Source organism: Sipha flava, unplaced genomic scaffold (genome assembly GCF_003268045.1).
Source record: "Sipha flava isolate LNK unplaced genomic scaffold, YSA_version1 281_pilon_pilon, whole genome shotgun sequence".
In the NCBI taxonomy this organism is placed as follows: Eukaryota; Metazoa; Arthropoda; class Insecta; order Hemiptera; family Aphididae; genus Sipha; species Sipha flava.
The window spans coordinates 363812-380146 of NW_020272948.1; the positions used below are offsets into that span (position 1 = coordinate 363812).

General features: G+C 29.4%; 1 pseudogene; it reads right to left on the reverse strand.

Annotated features, from left to right (window-relative positions):
• Nucleotides 1-1019: 1019 nt before the first annotated feature.
• LOC112685539 lies at nucleotides 1020-5059 on the reverse strand (annotated as a pseudogene).
• Nucleotides 5060-16335: the final 11276 nt, after the last annotated feature.

A 16335-nucleotide genomic window follows, 5' to 3' on the forward strand; every position in this document is an offset into this window, starting at 1 on the left:
GCGCGCGGATTATCGCGCCAGTCGAAAACCTCGTGGTGTACGGACGGATGGACGGACGGCGGAGGAAAAAAACAAAACCGACGCGATATGGCCGAAGGAACGGTTCGCGCGCGTCGAACCTGGACACGTTTTCACTCGCGTATGCGCTCTTCCACCGATGCGCCGCGTGCGATTTTCGCGAATTTTTTTTTTTTTCGTTCTTCGTAAACATCGTCGCCGACAACCGATAATTGTTACAACAAACAACAATAATAAAATTGTCATTAAAATGTGTATTCTCCGCGTAAACGACTAATTTTTAGAATTTTCTCCCCACCTAACCCGTAGCTGTGGTGAGGTTAAGGTTCAGACCCTACACCTCCACCCGAAATTGTTCTCTAAACAGAATTGAATGATTTTAAGTGCCTGTTAGTGCCCCCATATTAAAATGTCCGTTTGAAATGTTAAATGTAAATTTGTTCGTCTGAAGACATATTTATACCCCAACCCTCCCACAAAATATTTTTCTATCTGTGGCCTTGGCGCCTACTTATCACAGACATAAAACATAAACGTCAACTCATTCAAAAGAAGTATTCGGATCCGGGAACGTAATACACTAGAGATCCGAACCAGCCGGATCGAATGAACCGAAAAATATTCTGCCCGAATTTCCTTGGATATAGTTGCATTCGTTGTACTCGAATTTTCAATTCAAACTATGATAGTTGAACAGATAATTGTTTCATCTGGTGATAATAATGACAAGATACCGCGAATTGTTTTCCACAATAACTTTTTTGATAGTTGACGGATTGCAGTACACGGTGTGTAGTTTTATAATATTTTTTTTTAAAAATATGGAATTTTATAGTTATTCAGATAATGAATGGGATTTTTAGGATGGAATTATTAAAGAGTTCTATTATTAAATCTCAGAAAACACATTGGGTGCATAAACATTGATGGCAACATGATAATAGTGACGTATTTGAAAATGTGTACGCTGTTTTTTAAATGCTGTCTACATTTTTAAAGCATTACCCATCCAAGTTGTATGATTTCTTTCGTATGAATATATCTAAATTCATAAAAATTACTATAATAATAGAGTATTATCAATTTTTAGCCTAACCCAATCCCCCCATTGGATCTGCACCAGCTATCATATAAAATTGTCATTTTGTTTTTTTTCTCGAGTGTATGCGCAGCAGCTTTAGATACTTAAAACACCGACTATACATAATAAAATAAGTATTGTAGGCTGATGAAAACTTTGTGTTCAAAGCCTCGAGTAAATGAAAAAATAGTTATTAATAGTAATAATAAGATTGCGTTATTGTTGTCTTTTACACAACAATATTGCTTGTTTCTTATCGACGCGACAGGGTCATCGTCGTGATACAGTAGATACGTAGCGTGAACGGCGTTAGAATGAGCGCGCGCGTTAACAAGGTTACAACTCACATGAGCGTATCGATAATATTGTTCTATCTCGGTCGGAAACGTTATTATTTAAACACTATATCGTATTATTATTATTATTAGGGCCCGGATGTTGGCAACTTTTGCATATTTTTTCTAGAAATTTAGTAGACTACGATTTCATTGCCGTCTGAAATGTTTTTCGACAACTCATTTATTTTACATTTTTTCGATTTCACGTTCAAAATGATAGTTTTTTAAATCATTCTTTTCAATTTTAGGGCATTTATTCGTTTTTTTTTTTTTTACTATTTTTTACCAACTCTGAGAAAAATCAGAAGTGTACTATCCGTCATTATTATTGCACTAATATTACGAAAAATAATCGATTTACAATAACAATAACCAGTATATCTTTTTAACTTCAATAAGTTAAAAATGAATGGATAAAAAAATTAACTAAATTAAAAAAAAATATTGAACTTTGTAACATAAGCATTTATGTAAAATAACAATACTATATGGTTAAATAATAATTATCAGTATCATATCAAAATCGGTGAGAATTGTCTACCGGTTGGCATCTCGCACACAAATTTTATATGAACATTACTATTTAGGTTAGGTTAGGTCACTAATAAAAGACTATATTAAAAACACAGTCGAGTTGTTATTCATATTAATACGACTAACCAAACTTTCTCATCGGTAATAAAAATAGCATTTCTACGATTGAACTGCAATTTTATAAATACAAGTGGTATTCTATTACTGAAATACATCAATATGTGTTATATATATTTAATATATAATATTTAATATAATATATATTATATATCCATAGTAAATCTATTTATTTACTCCCGCTGATTTTTTTTGTAAACGATGTTAGAAAATATCGATTTCAATATATTATAATAATATTTCTCAGATAAACAAAATTATTTGAAAAATTTATTTATATACAAATTTGACTTAATTTTTTATTTTTATATAATATATAGATATAATACTTATCAGTTTACTCCCCTCCTAAGTTAAATATTATTTAAACAATTTTTAATTTTTATAAAATATTAATGTTAAAATTACGTACATACAATTATATAAGAAAATTATACCCCATGTTAAGTAGGATAAATATTATTATAAATTAATGCAAACTAACGCATTAATATATGTGCACATTGATTAAATATACAATTTAGTATATTTAATTAATGCTTTAACAATACTTTTAAAACATAATATAATATATACATAAGATAATAATAAAGTTAATAAACCTAACATAAGTTGTATGTGAGTTAAAAAACTTAATTTTAATTTTTAACTCGTTAAAGCCTAGCCTTGATTACATGTATTTCATGTGTATTTGATACTCAAATTCAATGTTCAATTCAAAATATCATTAGACATTAGATTTTTTTTTTATAAAACACAAAAACATACAAATGTTAACCACACCAATCAACGTTTAAGTTGTTAGTCCTAAGTGATTATAAAGTTGGAAAACTATCTGTACTTGTTATAATATATATTCATGTAGGAATTTACACACGTACGATGTATTTTTTTTGAAGCGGAACTCACGTATAGGTAAATATTTTTCCTGTGGAGACCTACTTACTAATCTCGAATTAAGTGTTTTGAACTGCATATTAAGTCAGGTGATGATCATGTTAATACTTAAGAAACTGAAAGGGAAGTATTGCTGAAGTATATCATGATGATAATGGGTTGAGTGCCAAGTAATAATTAAATATTAATGGATAAGTAAACAAAGTTCAGGTGTTTAAGGTCATAAGCAGAGACCGGAATTATATGCACTAAAAATGTGGCAAATATGATGCAAATATGCAAAGCAAAAGGGTCAAAATATGCATTAATATGCACAAATAAATGAAAAATATGCTCAAATATGCATTATATATTTATATTTCTTTATCAACTACAAATTTAATAAATTTATAACATAACAAATATAACAAAATTAGGAGTGTTGGACCTTTCAACATCAAATTAAATCAACAAAATATTTAAATATATAAAAAAAAACACCATTACATATTTTTAAAACATTTTAACAAATAATAAAATAGAAATGTTAAACTTTTCAACATCAAATTAAATCAAAAAAATATTTAAATAAAAAAAAAAAAACTTATTTTTTGTTTTCATAACAATTAATTACAATATACATTTCCATATTTTGTAGGGTCATGTTGGTTATTTTTTCAGTTAATATCATTTTGTAAGTACTAAACGACCGTTTAACGTCCACAGATGTTATAGGTGCATATTTCATACAAGTACTCATCGTGGGTGTAAAATTTGGGGGTAAAAAACTTTCTTTTTTCCCGGATAAAACATCTGATATCTGCTTCAATATTTTAAAACCACCATTTTTGTGTATTAAATCAGAAACTTTATCTTTAATAATTTTTCCATTATTTCCGGACACCATTTCCATGTTTAAAATAGTTTTATTAACAATTTTTGTCGCATCAAACAAAGGTAAATTAGATGACTCTAATTTTTTAATACTTTTAACAAGTATAAAAAAATAGGTTTTAATATATGTAAGATCAGTTTTAACAGACTCTAACTTAAGCATATCTTCACATTTTTTTATACTGACCACATTTTTTTCTTTCAATTTTTCAATGATAATTATTTTTAGCTGTTCAAAATTATCAGCACAAAAGGTGGCTGCTTCAATCCAAGTACCCCACCTAGCGAGTGTAGGTTCTGGTGGTAAGGCTACATTTGGCAAAACATCTTTGTAGACTTCTACACGATGGGGAGCTTTTAAGAACACTTTTTTTAAATTATTTACCAGTGTATTAACATTTGGAAATAATTCTCTCACTTTTTCAGCAATCCTTTGAAGCATATGCGCTAGGCATGTAACATGTATCATGTTGGGGCAAAATACATTTAATGTTTTACCTGCCTTTATCATATATGGGGCTGCATCTGATAATAATAGCAAAACTTTTTCGTCATTACCACCACTTGGCCACAAAATCCTTAAGCCATCATTGACAAAACGTGCAATAGTTGAATGATTTGTTTTTTCTAGTTTTTTACTAGCGATTAAAAAGGGATTGAAAGAGTTTTCACTACTTAACACACCTATTAAAAGATTAGTTATGTAGGTACCATTAATATCTGTTGTTTCATCTACAATTAAAAAAATATACGAATCCCCTACTTTTTCTCTTATGTTTTTTATTATTTTATTATAACATGGCTCGAAATAAGATTTTCGAAGTAAACTCTCGTCTGGTATATGTTGATTCATGTATTTTTGCAAGAAATCTCTAAATTGTAGAACTTGAAGTTTAAACCATGGTATGTTGGCAGCTACTAAGCTCAAACAGAGATCTTCATTAAAATTATTAGTATTAGATTTGTTAACATTTCCCAATAACATTTGTTTTTTATTATTTAAACTTCGTTTCAAGGAATCAGTATGAAAAGATGTATGAAAATGTTGTGTGATTTGAAATTTTTTATTACACGGTACTTGGCGATTGCATACCTGACAATAGACTACGTTTTCATCAGTTGTAAATACAATAGTGTCTCTATTATATAGTTCAATTCACTGGTTTATCAAACACTTAATATTTTTTCGTATTTTAGACATTTTTTCAAATTGTTTATAATTTACGCAAAATAAGAATAAAAACTTCACTAAACCATAAATGAAACGTGATAATATGTACACCACTACTAGTTACTACACACGACAAAATTGTCAATATTGTCATGCTACTACACTAATACATGAAACGATAAAACATGGTGAATTTAAATCAGTGTATCACTTTTCAAATTTGCAGTGTACCCAATAAATGAATACTAAATTTTTACGCAACTTTAAGAAGTAACCTTAAAATTTATTTGTCAGATAATAGTTTATCAACACGGTATTGAACTCGAAAAAATAAAATTCTATACCGTTTTAATAGTAATTGAAAATTTCAATTTCCAAAATAAAAACATGAAATAATTTGATTATTTACTATGATTTTAAAAAATATATACATTATATGCACTTATGCAAAAATATGCCCCAATCCTTCAAATATGCCATTATATGCAAAATTAAATTTGATCTATGGAATCAGTTGGTTCGGAATCGCCCACATTTCGAATCCTTGTATAAGTGCATACACTCGGTATGAACATGCAAATGCATAAAATTCCGGTCTCTAGTCATAAGATAATAGTCAAAAAATTATATTAGTAAATTAAATGTTAAAACCAGGGTTGAAAATATATTCTTATAATACATTTTGATTTATAATAATAATAATATGTATTAGGTATAACATTTTAAGTGAAAACTTAAAATCGACCGGATTCAGTGATCATTTCATTGCTTGGACAACATACTGAAAAATCGGGAGATGCGTATTTCGTTATTTAGTAATAATAGACTGTGATCGTGTTATTTAAACACATTTAAAAGAAATGATAAATAATTGTATTCTAAAAATGGTTCTGTAGTTAAACTTTAAGCTTGTGTATTGCTAAACTAGTTTTAGATTTAAAATGCTCATAGAATAATTTTCCCCAGGTACATGAATTTTGAGAAATTTTAAATATTATTCAAATACAATCAAACAAATTAATTGTAAACACATTTGTCATAGTCTATACACTCCATTACGGATAAATTAGTTAATTGTTGATTATAAGTTAAAATTGTTTAAAGTTTCACATGTCATATAGTAATAAATTTGTAATCAAAAATGTAACTAAAGTTTTTGTGAAAAATCGGAATGTGAATGAATGAATAATTATTTTTCAGTTTATTTTGATTAAATCGTATTTTTGAATGCTATGAAACGAAATTAATTAAATTACATTTAACAAGGAGTTTTGCTTAGGCAATTTATTTTACAAAAATGTATGTGTACTAGTGCAGCTGACTGCCGTGGTTTTCTTATATTGTAGTATTTTTTTGAATGTAAATCTAATAAAAGATCTCTGCAAACTTAATTCTTATACAGAATTAATGAAACAAAAAATATAAAAAAAATACAATCAAGTCAATAAAACTCTTTTTTTATAGGAAATTACAAGTGGTTAACATTTGAACATTTTACCATATTTTAATATTTTCGTTACAATATTTATTCAAAAACTGATAATTTAAATTCCATTAACAATTTATAATCAATTGTAAATAGGAATATTCCGTATGGAACTTTAGTAAGTTATTGGTAAATATTTTGCGTGCCAAATGGTCAGGTGTATGCCCATGACAAATACAATTACGTATGATGAAATGTAATAAAAATAAAACAATGACAAATCGAAATTAAAAATTAAAAACCATAATGCGACAAATTAATAAATCAAAAGTTTAATGAACTGATAATAACGGTCGGATAACAGATCAGATTGATGAGTTATCACTAGTAGACTTAGTGCCATTTTACCAATCGTTAGTTAAAACAATTTAAACTCGGTATAAAGTTAAATTTCAGTAAAGCTAAAAGTATAATTTTATTACCAATCAGTTAAATTATAACTTAACCACAGATTAAGTTAACCGATTTTTTTTTTTTTTTGTCAGTTAAAGTGTTTAAACTTAGCTTAAGTTCATATTATCATAGATAATAAAAAGACTTGGGGACTTATAGCTCTAAAAAATACACAAATATGCTACTAAAATCATTAAAATATGCATTATAATAAGCATTTATATGCAAAAAAAAAAAATGATCACATAGTACACAAAATAAAATGTGTTCATCGAATGTAAATGTATCTTTAAACTCCAAAACAAAAATTATTAGTCGGCTACTCGTAGACTGTTGTACTTTCGGCATCAAGCGATGTTACAAAATATATGCGTACGACGTTTTAAGTATGATTCGACGATGAGTGGTTGCAAGACGCAAAAACAATTACAGATAATACTCGACTGAACTGAAATAAATAATCTATTATTCTACATCGACTATTATTTTTATCGATATCCGGTGGATATCCAGCGGGTTATACGGTCGATACGGGTTCATAGTATTATTTATACTTACACAAAAATTATAACGAGATATGAGAGGTAGTTTGCAAATAGCATATTATTTTATTTGTATCTATAGTTTTTAATTTTAAGTAATAAAATTTGAAAAAAATGTCAAAATATGCACTCTCCTGCAAAATCTATCAAATATGCAAAAATATGCACATTCAAACTTTAGATCTGATATCATGACCCTGAGAAACGAATTTATTTCGCAGTCTGCTATATTTAACAATAATTAAGAAATGTATGCAAATGCTATAAGTCCCTAAGCCTAATAATAACACATTACTTTCAAAACTAAACGTTTTAATTTAATTTATTATTTGTGAAGTGGAAATATCGTAATAAATTCCTACCTATTCACTTAAATAATTTATTGTTTTCATTTGTAACCGTGTCATAAAATTAAATCTAGATGACTGACATACATATAAGTTCTAGTAGCAGTGATTTCAGTAGTGATGAAGAAATTGAGTTTCTAAATTATATAAACAAGCAATTCAACGATAGAAAACCATATTTATTGCATACATCAAAATTTTTCTTAAAAAAAAAAAAATTGACTGACCGCCTCGAGAGGGGTAGCTAGTCGTCCTCCTGTCACATCTCACAATTGAATTTTACCGACTTTCAAAGTTTTCACATTCAAACATTTTTCACTAATCAGTAGGGCTTTTGCTGTTGAATGTTTTGGGTAAATGTTCTCAAGCTTTATTTTTTATATTTTCTGTTAAGGCATCTATTTTTTTATTTTTAATAATTTGTTTTTGGATAACCACTACTTTATCAAGTAATTCCAGTTCACTTAAAAAAAAAATTAATAAAAAATTTTGAGCGGTCTCTCCTAGTTTTTAGAATCATGATAAGATTTAAATATATAACGATTACAATACAAAAAAACAAAAAATACTAGAGCACCAAAGACACTGAAATACACATTTTCTTGCTCAATGTAATCAATTAAATCAATTGTAATCCTATGTTATTGGATTTATTAATGGATAAAGTAAAACCCGGTCTGTCTATTCGCAGTCGATTAGAGCACCGCATTATAATTTTGTTGTTATCGCTGTATAGTAAAATATAACCAGTATAGTAAAAATTATGGGTTAAGTCAGTGGTTATCAACCTTTTTAGGTCCACGACTCCTTTTGATTTTGAAATAAAATATACAGCTTCCATACAAACATTTAAAATAAACAAATTTACATTATTTATAATAATTTTAATCTAACTTTATTTAATGATAAACATGTAATTAAGTATTAATAATAGGAAACATTTTTTTTGAGATTTATTTTTTACATACAGTTAAAAAATTAATACTTTAATTATAATTTTAATTTTTAATGGGACGGCTGTACTTGTTTTTGTTGCATTATATCATCAAATCGTGGGGTAAATTTTGATACTGCGATTCTCATTTCTTTTTCGGTATTTAGTTTTGCTCTGTATCTACTTTTGATAACTGCTAAGGCCGAAAAACCCGTTTCACATAAGTATGAAGAAGCAAATGGAATCCATCGAGATGAAGAATACACAAGTCCTAACAAAGAACCAAAGTAATATCATTGATTATAAATACTAGTATTTATAATCAATGGTAATATTCTATTACTCGATATCGCAAACACAGTTATCGACGGCCGATCTGTCTCACACATGCAACATGTAATATGTATTGGTGCGCGGAAATTTTATTTTTAATTTTTATTGCGAACGTGGCTCCCTTGATAATAACCGACGACGCCTCTGGGAGCCGCGACGCACAGGTTGAAAACTACTGGGTTAAATAATGTTCACGAATTAAGATAATATCTTAATAATAATAATAATATATTAAATGTATATCTTAATTCATGGTTATGTTTCTAAGTACCAATAATTTTATTGTAGAAACACATTGGTTATACTATTACATTTTTATCATTGTCTTTTAATTTATGATGAGGTTCATTTAAACATTCATAATAAACATGCTCTTTAATTAAAAACGGGCAGTCCATGAATTTAATTAGCAATTATTCACGTTTAAGTGAAAACCTGTGTTTACAATTTTCTCCTGTAGACATATTTTATTGTTAATATTTCATATTTTTTAAGGATTTCAACTGTTATTTACAAAGATATACACATTTTTTATTAATTACCTTCATATTTTATTGATTTGGCTACAACAAAACCAAAACCTAATTCCAATAAATTTGTTGAGAATAATTTAAAATCATTTTTTTCTCCTTGAATGGAAGCTTTATTAACTATAGATGATTTTTCTAAAACTTTTTCAAGAAAATTAAAATACTTAGTGTCGTATATTTCAATAAAAATAATTAAAAAATGATTTGAACCGTTTAAAAAATCTTAGCTTATATAAGTTGGGGACTAAAAAAAATATTATATTGACAATGGAATATCCCATCAATATTATTTAATTCTCGCTTGTTCATAAACCACAAAATTGAACAAACATTGAAAGCCTTTCATATATGTGGTTTTAAAGATAATACGGACTATTGTAATGTCAAAATAATTAAAGTTACATTTTTAAATTAAGTGTGTAATTAGATTTAAAAGTTGGTTGATGTTTAAAACTTCGAAATATGAACCAATTACTTAACATGTGGACATGGAGAATCTCTAATTTAAATTTATAGATTTCGTTTTTTAATAATAAATCTACTTGTATTATTTATATATTTTGATAATACATTTTGGGGACAACAATTAAATTATAACGTGGTGCTCCAAGCGAATGGACAGACCCAATAAAACCTGAATAAAAATTATAGAAGATTACAATTTACTAATATGAAAGTAATACCATGTTTATATTAGTGCCGTAGCTCACTTTAATTGATAGTAAATAAATCTTCGGTTTATAAAACTCAATTTACCTAAACTCCGATTAAATTTGTTTGATAAAATTTTATTTATTTTAATTTTCAGTTAAAATCGAGATTAGTTAATCTAATATTTAACTGATGATTGATAAAATGGCCCTTATAATAATGGTGTTAACGCCGTGGTGGCTCTTACGGCTGTGGCAGATAACCGCCAAGACTCGCGTTTGGTTGCGGGATAGGTATATTGAAGACCGATCGTACGATTGGACAGTTGATTGAAAAACAACAACAAGGCATACAATGGATGCGCGTGCGCTTAATAATTATTATAATAATAATATACGTATATTGAATTTATGAGGCGCCTCAGAATAATAATAAATTAACAAATATTTATAATATAAATGACCAGAAACTCATTCGCTGATCATAGACTTTTCACAATGATAATAATAATAATAAGCGATTTGACTAATACCCGACGATGGAAATTATGGACATCATTCTTGACACCATGAGATGGGAGCTACAGACAAGCAATGGTGAAACAGCATACACGAACCGGGCAACAACACGAACGTACCCGCCGTTTTGAACAGTGACGGCGAGGACGTTAATTATTTACGGTGGCGGGAGGACGCACTTATGTCAAATGTAACGACGACGACGAAATGGCGTACACACGTTGATTAGCAGAAAAACAAAACGCGACCGCAAGTTAAAAAACGTACACAGGTCAAGGCGGCACCACCACGCGAAGAAGGAAAGTAAAAAAGAAAAAGAAGAATGAATTGAAAAATGAAAAGTGACGGAGTCACCGTTGTACACCTCATCGATGTCGTCGCGCACGATAATCGGTGAGACTCGAGACCGGACTGTGATAGGGCGGTGGCGGAGGGATCGGGATGGACCGATATCAAGTCTCCTTGGACACGCGAATCATGTGGCACGAGTGCCGACGGTGCGAAGCATGTGCGGCTCGAACAAATGGTATGGTTTTCTAATGGTTAGATTTTTTATCTGTTTGATATCAACACTCGACGATGGGGATAGTGAAATATTCGTTATGGTATTGAATTTTATGATAATCGGTTGAAATATGAGAAATAGTCTCGGTCGTAATACTTAGAACCTAAGAGAAACTCTCTTCAAACGTTTGGGTGCATCCACGTTTTCCATCCGAACTAAGAGTGGGCGAAGAAGCTGTAGGCAGTAGATGTACATAGTACCGGTGGTAGACCCCGTGCTCTGAAAAGATTTTCAGATCTATATCATCAACCTCAATATTTTTTTCACATCCACGTTTTGATGATACATCGTCAGTTGTACAGATGTTATAAGTTATACCAAATTATCGCATTATCAATTTAAGGTCTGCGATGCGCTGAATGGGTATTGTACATTATATGAATATGAAATAACTATGAAAAGATAAAAGCGTGAAATGGAAATTTTAACGTAAAGACATTTTACTTACTTTGCATTTATATTTTATATACCGTTTTCAGTTCAATCGTTTATCAGAATTTCGGGAAGTAAAATATTATAAGGATGGACATTTTGAGCCCTGATCACCCTGTTTGAGGGTTGTGTTTTTAATATATATATATATATATATATATATACAGTGGAACTTAAATAACTCGAATTGGTTGGGGGCTAAAAAAAAATTTAAGTAATCGAAAATTCGATTTATGGAAAACCTCGATTACTCGAATCGGCTATATAAATTCGAGTTACCGAATTTTTATTTTTTATTTAAAAACACAAAGACTTAATTTTATAATTTTATTTATTTATATATATATATTTACTAATAATTATATAATGTATGTAAGTATGAATATTGTATTAAAATTTTAAAAAAGTATAAAGTAATAAATTGTGTGTAATAAAGAAAATACAATGTAATGAATAAATTAGAACTATTATTTAAAAAAAATCTGATATTTTTGATTGTTTTTAATTTTTACCTAACTCTAAAGTTATCAATAACATTTACACGGAAAAAATCTCGTCTCCAATTTCTCATTGTTCTTGAATATTCTTACATACAACCTGTAAACTATTTAATTCCTGGGCAAGAGTAGTTTTAGGCAAAGCCATATTATATTGTTGAATTTATAACTGTACTTTTTAAGCATTAGGTAAATATTAGATTGATAATATTAAGCGGTTTTCAATTACGATTATTGTTATTTATAATCATATACTTAGTTATTGACCTTTGAGTTATCAAGGTATGTACGTGTTATATATTATTATATAAATTTGAGTTATAAGCCAAAATTCAACTATAATTACTTATCGAGAAATTCGAGTTAACGAAATTCGAATTATTGAGAAAATTTATCACGTATATCATATATTGTAAGGCAGAAGCCAAGACATTCCTTCGAGTTATCTAAAATTGGCTTATAGAGGTTTGAGTTATCGAAGTTCCACTGTATATATATATAAAAACACTGTGTAAACCAATAATTATAGCTAAGAACTCAAACGAATATTTTGTACTTAAACAGAATATTTAGTTCAAAATCAAGATTATTGCTGAAAATATTCAATATAATACGACTGTACGGTGTAAGACAATGGAAAAATCTGAATCCCATTAAGCGAAGACACGCCAGGGAGAAATTGTCTGCGCTACCGCACAGACGAGGGTGGTATGAACACAAGGCATTTCGGATTATCGTTTAACTTTTCAGCCGAACCCCCGTTGCGTACAGGTATATATTATATACAAGCACAATGTGCATTAGGATAATATTACGTGTACTCGCACAAAAGCGAATAAAAAATAAAAGGCACTGGCGAATATCTGCAGTAAAAATCATACCAAAAGAAAACTCACAATGTTATTATATAAGAATGCACGTCGATCCGATTAAAACTTCGGACCGACAGTGGTGGTAATAGGGAGAGTAAATTCGTGAAGAGGACGACAAAGGTTTAATCCTTTCTTTTTGGTCGACGTCGCGATGATCGTGTTGAGTTCATTATCAAAATACGCGGGTAGGCGGCACGTGCGCGAACGGATCAAATCCATATTCTTCAAGCCGAAATTCGTCTAAAGCAACCGTTTAAAATAGAGTACAATTAAAATCCTTACAATGCCTCCCCATCTTTAATGTATAATATTTTAATCAAGTCATTTTAATGACTATATTTTTTATTTCATTTTTACCAACGAACAAATACTCTCGATATAGTATATGTACTAATATCATATATCATGTGTATGGAAAATGTTCTTCTTCTTACATTAACTAATCTGTCTTGATTAATTTATTGATTTTTCGTGATGAAAACCTAATGAACCTAATTATTTGAAAATAATTAAAATTCTTAACTTAATATAACGAAATATAATGTAAATACCATAGAGATTATAAACAATGTAAATCTTAATTATTTAGGATTAAAATATATTGTAAAACAAATTTAAGCTAAAATCTTTGTAGTTGAAGCTGAAACGATAAAAAAGAAAAAGAAATTAAATATAAATTATGACACAGATCAGTAGATAATGGTATTGCAGATTTACTTATTTATTAATTTAAATTACTATGAATTATAATCATTATTAACTTAAAATCATAATTATGTGTGTTTGATAAGCATTTTTTAATATATAATTATATTCATTTAATATTATTATTAGGCCTGAAATTATATGGAACTGATTTTATAAAAATGATTTAAATGTTAAAGTTTTATTTGATATTTTGTGAAGTTCAATTATGTGGTAAAAAAACCAAAGACAGTTTTTGAACAAATTATATTACAATAATTACTGCGTCATTGTGTAAATTAAAAAAAAATATATATTAGAAAACGGTTAAGATTTAAATTAGGATATAAGTGCATTTCATCAATTGGTATAATTGATTAATGTATCGATTGGTAAAAGCCAAAAGGGATTAAGTGGAAAATTGACCACTTTTCGGAAGAATGAAATCAATATTTCTTAATGTTGGAATTGAGGCTGGTACTAAATTGGTTCCCGAGCTCCAAACTCACATATCAAATTGGTTCCCGCCTGAAAAAAATTATAAAATATCTATAATTTTAAATCGTTGATTTGGAAGTCAACTTGTCATCACTTTAAATACAAATAATAAAATATAATAAATATAGTTTAAAACAATTGATTTGTAAATTTGAAGCTAACTTTCTTTAAATATTCAATTCTTGTAATCTTCTTATTAATGTAGTCAGTTATACTCCAAATCCAGTAATCTATAGTGTATTATATTTCTATACTTTATCTTATCGATATAATATGATCTATGTATGATAATATATATTTAAAGCTTTTAAAATTTTGTTTTTTCTCTCTGTGCACTGGCTCGCTGAATTTTAATTTTTAATAGTGTAGATAAATTGTTTTCAAAATTAAAATTTTCGCTATTTTACCTGTACACAAACGCGAACCAATTCGGATACGCCCATACTTGGCGTTAGCACAATAGTATTTATTAATTTTTTAGAAAATGTTATTACATATTTGTATTCTATTGTATTTCATCTATATGGCCCAAAAATAGTTATGCTATTGAAACGTTTCGTTAATTCTTAATCATATTAACTATACTAAAAACTTACTGTTTCACGGTGCTTGGCTCCGATATTTTTCGTTCGGGATTTAGCTGGTCCCGAATACCTTGACCAATTAGCTCTACACGCGTACTTGCCCTGCTAGCTTTTGTACGAATTGCATCCAATTTGTCTTATTTTGCGTTTTTCATGAATCTCGTAATTCAAAACGCAACCGTGTAGAAACAATTGTCGTGACAAGATCGGAAAAGTGCTCATACTTCCGTTTCGTTTTCGATACATTTATTAATTCGTAAATAATTGTTTAATAAATATCATTTTAATTCAGACCGAATTGACAAAGTTGAACACGAGAAAAAAAATGGAATTAATGTTGCTTCGTTTGAAAATTTTCTCAGTCATAAAATAGCGCATATTTCAGTACTTTTCTCCCCGATGGTTAAAAACCGCAGGGGCGTATACATGTAGGGGTCATAAGCCATTTTAAAATTTTATAAAATAATGTTTTTAATGTAAGAATATTATAAGGAAACAAATATTGCAAAGATTTACAGTAAATTATTATTTTCACACATTTAATATATATATATATGTACATATATTTTATTATTTATTATTTAAATATGCAGGTACTTAGGTTTCGGAATTTTCCTTCCATAATAATTTGTTTGCAACTGATCCCCCCCCCCCCATACAAAAGTTATGTATACACCATGGCGCGCCATTGAACAACCGTACTTGAAAGAATGAGCGCTATCGCCGTAGACCGAATGAGCGACGATGTCCTTACTATCAGATTGTCGTTATGTGCGGAAGACACTCTTCAAGGATCCGGTGACCATAATCGGATACCGGGCCGGGTCGATACCCGTCATGTGTGTGCACGTGTGTAATAGTCAATAATAGTAATGACCATACGTGCATATAACCTTATAATATAAAACGTATTATGTTAATATTATGTTGCGCTGCAAGTAAACATGAACCGCCGCCGACTGGGGACTGGGTCCCGTGAGTGCGTATGTGCCTGCGTATCGAATGACGTTTTTATCGGATAGGGAAACGCGTTCGAGGGGATATAATGCGAACGGACGGTCCCGTCCGGCTAGGACGCGGTTTTCGTTTCTTCTGAATTTACCATTCATTGATAGAAACGCAACAAGCGGCCAAAAGGGCAAGAATGACGGTAAACCAAGGGCGCCCACGAGGAGGGGCCAGCGGGTGTAATTGCAACCATCGAGAGGTTTTTTTAATGAACAAAATTTAAAAAAAAAAAAAAATGTCACTACAAAAGTTTTGCGAATAATGAGCTTATTTTCTTTGGAAAGTTTTTAGCTCTATGTTTTCGTTAGTGTGCACGTGAGCTTATGATTTTATCTTATTAAATTACGGCGGTTGTAAAATCCCGTGTTAGTGCACTGCACGCTGTGTTATTGCGTCGACTTCTGTTGACGGTATTACTACCGCGGAGAGCTG